General features: G+C 38.1%; 2 pseudogenes; one reads left to right on the top strand and one right to left on the bottom strand.

The window, feature by feature from the left end:
* LOC105988431 overlaps nt 1-5,122 on the bottom strand; it is a 496,910-nt pseudogene that overhangs the window by 444,559 nt on the left and 47,229 nt on the right.
* LOC105988498 overlaps nt 1-5,122 on the top strand; it is a 139,091-nt pseudogene that overhangs the window by 132,085 nt on the left and 1,884 nt on the right.

Raw genomic sequence — 5,122 nt, 5'->3', positions numbered from 1 at the left:
GGTTCTTGCTGGTGTTGAGTAGAATCCGCTCGCCCGCTGCGTCTGGCTCCTTCGTCCCAGACTCTCAGCGCTCAGGTATCGCCTGTCTGCGGTCTGCACTGCGACCCTGCCGCCGCGATAGCCCGGCTGCGGTCTCCACCGCGACCCTGCCGCCGCCGCCGCCGCCGGCGGCCGGCTGGTGTTCAGATGTGTATTCTTGCCTTGGCTTTCTCTTACTTGTCTAACTCTCTGTCCTGTGATGGCACGCTTGGTGTAAAATCAATTGATTTATCATAAAGAATTGGTTACATAGACTTATGAGTTTGTCAGAAAAGGTTGTAAAAGAATAACATTTGTTCATGTGCTGGTCATGAATCAGAAGGTGCAGCCTTAAGAAGCAGTACAACAGTGTGAGTTGTTGATCTGGGTGTGCCATGGAAAGGCCCTGTCAGCAACCCCATTATTGGTTCTAGGGGCCATTTGTCTGTCCATCCAGATAAATGTGTCAAGGTTGACAAAGTCTCAGGGAGGCTAGTTTTGTGGGGCCATTTGTAGTATGAATAGTAAGGGGAAACATGTACACAGTCCATAGTGCTGAGTATTATGTAATATAATGATCATTTAATAAAACAGTGTAGTGCAGTACACTGCACTATGGAGTAGTTTGACTCCATTTCTAGTTGGTAAAGCATGACAGCATTTTTTTTTTCCAGTCGTGGGGCCTGAACTCTGGGCCTGGGTGCTGTCCCTCAGCTCTTCAGCTCAAGGCTAGCACTCTACCACTTGAGCCACAGCGCCACTTCCGGCTTTTTTCTTTTTGCTTATGTGGTGCTGAGGAATTGAACCCAGGGCCTCAGGCATGCAAGGCAAGCACTCTACCACTGAGCCACTCCCAGCCCCATGACAGCATTTTTTATAGAACTTCTCTCCAGGGAGAGCTGTGGACATAAAGTATTTGGCACTAATAGGCAGTTAAGCAACAAATGAAAATTGCTAAATTAAAATGAAATCTGACATACTGAGAGAATATTACCCTAATATCACTTTATAAAGGTTAATAGATAAAATTAGGAGAAGAGAGCTAGTTCAGTAAATATTTATATGTAAAGATGTAAATCTTAATAATATACTATAATTACCTGAGGTAAAAGCTATTGTACAACAGATCTATGATTATGACTACATAAAATTTGTTGAATGCATTCATCTGTCATTTATCACATCATTTTTAATACTGTGAAAATTTTTGATGATATTCCATCTTATTCAATATGAAAATAATTACAATGTACAAAAGTCCTCATTAATCAACACCTCTTCTGTTTTCTTCATTCATTCTATAAACGAAACCATCTGTGTGATCTCTAAATTTTGAAACGTTACATTTTCAAAAGTTATATAAAGAGTGTCTTTCTCTAACAGATTCTTTGGAGATTTAATGGAAAGAAACCAGAGACCTTAGGACCAAATACTCGGCTGTACAAGTGGCTCCCCCAGAATGACCTCCTTGGTAAGACTCTGAAAAACACATACTGAAAACATGAGTAATTATAAAACTAGCATTACTAAAAATTCAAAAGTGAAAGCTAAATTTTAGAGTTATAATCCCTCCTAAGGAAAATCAGCCTTACCAGATGAAATGTTTGTTATACTCTATCATACATTTTATGATCAGTTTATCTTTTTTCAAAGTATACTTACCATTGACAAAGAATTTACTATAACTACCTTAGGTTATCTCTCTGTCCCTTAATTCAATCATTACATTATCCATCCTCCTAAAGTAGGGCAAGTATTTGCAATGCCACTGGAACATAAGACTTTGTTTTATTTTAAATGAATCTGCATTTTATGTGGGAAAAATTAATGTTGTTTAATATGAGATGATAATATACTCTGTTTCAAGCATACCTCCTTGGTTAAATTATTGTACTATTTTTAAGTTTATGAGAGCTAATCTAACATGAATATTTTCTTGCTTCAGGATTTGCTCTCTATTATCCACAATGTGTTTTCCTATCTGTTTAAAAGGAAATGGTATATTTATTTTCAAATCTCAAGTCACACAAAACTTAAGGCACATACCACAATATTTTTACTTACCTCTCAAATCGACTATGTGGTGAGCTATGCAGGACAGTTAAATCTAACTTCATTGGTTCAATAGTTGTTATTTGGAAAAGACTGTTCCTTTCACTAGCTCAAGATATACATTTCTTCTTTTATGTGTAATGTTTAATGAACAATTTTATTGAAATGCACGTTAATCCTAGGTCATCTCAAAACTAAAGCTTTTATCACACATGGTAAAACTAAAGGCACCTATGAGGCGATCCATCATGAGATTCCCATAGTGGGCTTTCCTTTGTTTTGTAACCAATGTGACAACATTGCTCACATGGCCAAAGGAGCAGCTGTTCAACTGGATATAAGAGCAATATCAAGTTAAGACTTGCTCAGAGTACTGGAAGCAGTCATTAACACTCTTTGTGAGTCTAACTTCCAGTGTGTGTGTGTGTGTGTGTGTGTGTGTGTGTGTGTGTGTGTGTGTGTGTGTGTGTGTGTGTGAATGTCTGTCGTCTCTCTGTCTTTTTCTGGGCATTAAACCCAGGGGAGTAAGTCATAATTGGTAACAAGTCTGCTCTAGCTGTTTGTTAGTCTGATTGTTGTTTTATTAAATACTGATCATAGATAATTTCTCACATGAGCATGAAAGTTTCTGAGCATGAAAGTTACCCTCAGTTTAGACTTGCTTAATTCTGGAAGACTTCATCAATTTACAAGTCAGAATAATATTTTTGTATGCTTGTCTGCATGTGTTTTGTGTGTGTGTGTGTGTGTGTGTGTGTGTGTGTGTTTCTGTCTGACTGTGTGCCTGTGTCAGTGTCTGTGTTGTAACATTGTCATTCTATAGGAAGCCAGGATGGCCTCAAATTCATGATCATCATCCTTCAGCATTTGGAATGCTGAGATTTCAAGGATCCACTTTCATTCCCAACCATAAGTTATTTTGATTTCAGTGAAAAAGAATGATGAGAACCTTGAGAATAGTATGAAAGTTTGAAACAGGGCAAACATGGACTAAAAGGAATCTCTAAGGATGAAAACAGATGATTGCTAAGAAGATGAGGAAAGCAATGAATTAGGGACTCATGAATGCTCCCTCCATAAATGACACTACTCCAGCTCAGTATAACTTTCTTTCAACCTAAGATCTCACTAATTACTCTTAATAAAATAAAAATTCAGTGTGTTTGAAAAAATAGAGCATTAAGTTAAGATGGTTGAAATCTTACTCTTGTGAAGTGCATGAACATATCTGTCCTTTCAGTTTGCAGTTTGCTTTATTTCAAAAAAAATTCTAAATGGTTTAGGTTGTTAAACAGCAAAACAACAATCAAATCTCGAATTCCTATTATATTTATGCATTCTCAAATGTCTATATTAATGCCTTGATTCTATCACTGGTAACTAAGACTTTTAAATTTTCCTGACTAATCCTGTTAGAACAAGAACATTATTTTGAAATGTATATATATTCTTAGATACTAAGGGCTATGATTATCTTATTCAGAACACTCATATAAAAGCAATTACCTTCAAAAGTACCAGTGAAATATAGCTGTTTGTTATCCAAACTATCTGGAGCAAGAAAGATTTGTTACTCAAATTATTTCAATAAATATATTTATTTCATTTATACTATTACCAATTTGTCTTATGATCTGTAACATTGTGTATGTATTTCTCCCCCTTTCTCATGCTTGCATAAATAAAGCACTGTATTTTTTTAACTGTACTGTATATGAGTATAGCAGACACATTGTGAACAGCATGTTACTTTGATATGTTTTGGAGGCACTGGGTTTGAACTCAGAGCTTAATATTCAGCTGGTTTGCTTTTTCAACGGGCATTCTACCACTTGAGCTATGACCCCCATCCTACTTTTTTCAGGTCATTTTAAAGCAAAAATCTTGGGACTTTTCTGTCATGTCTAGCTCAGGCTCCTGGGGAAGACAAATTTATAGGAAGAGCCACCAACACCTACCTCTTATTGATTTTCCTACAAACATTGAGCAAACTAATCAATATTTTGTGAGCTGTATTTTTTCTTCCAGTTTTTGAAAATCAGTGTATTGGGCTGAGAACTTGGCTGAGTGGTAAAGTGCTTGCCTTGCATGCATGTGGCCCTAGGTTCAATTCCTCAGCACCATAGAAGCTGAAAAGGCTGGAAGTGGCACTATGGCTCAAGTTGTATAGCACTAGCCTTGAGCTGGAGCTGAGGGATAGCGCCCAGGCCCAGAGTTCAGGCCCCACGACTGGACCCCCAAAAAAAAAAAACTTAATAAGAACAATATGTGATAGATTTAGTCTCATATCCAAGAAGACTATCAAAAATACACCTTTTTCTTTTTTTGGGGGGGGGTGGGGGTCTGGTCATGGGGCCTGAACTCTGGGTCTGGGCACTGTCGCTCAGCTCTTCAGCTCAAGGCTAGTGCTCTACCACTTGAGCCACAGCGCCACTTCTGGCTTTTTTCTTTTTTCTTATGTGGTGCTGAGGAATCGAAACCAGGGCCTCAGGCATGCAAGGCAAGTGCTCGACCACTGAGCCACCTTCCCAGCCCCTGTTCTTATTAAGTTTTAAACATATACCATGCTGATTCTAAGAAATACAGGGGATGTCTTAATTAGATAATGTATGCTAAATCTTATGATGCAACATACATTTCCCTAGTTTTTGATGCACTTCAGTTTATTTTTACCTGGTGTATTACAAAAGAATACTAAGATTTGTATCACTAGGTCTGAAAACAGCCATGTCAGTGAGGTTTTTAAATCATAAAGAGAAAAGTCACTTCAATTGCAATTGCTACAAGCTACTCCTTTTTTTTTTTTATTGTGAGAATACCATACAGAGGAGTTACAAGTACATGGGCAAGATAACGAATACAATTCTTACCAAGCACTGTTGCCTCCTCTTTGTTTCCCCTTCCCATCCCTTCCCATACTCCCCCTCTCCCCCCACTCAATCTTCACCCCCCTTCCACCCCCCCCACCAAAGTTGTAAAGTTCGTTTTTCAACATAACTACTTGTACATTTCATTGTTGCAATGGGTCCACCTGTATCCCTAGTTAAACGAT

This window comes from Dipodomys ordii, unplaced genomic scaffold, assembly GCF_000151885.1.
Source record: "Dipodomys ordii isolate 6190 unplaced genomic scaffold, Dord_2.0 Scaffold49, whole genome shotgun sequence".
NCBI lineage: Eukaryota > Metazoa > Chordata > Mammalia > Rodentia > Heteromyidae > Dipodomys > Dipodomys ordii.
This window is presented reverse-complemented; position numbering and strand designations above follow the sequence as displayed.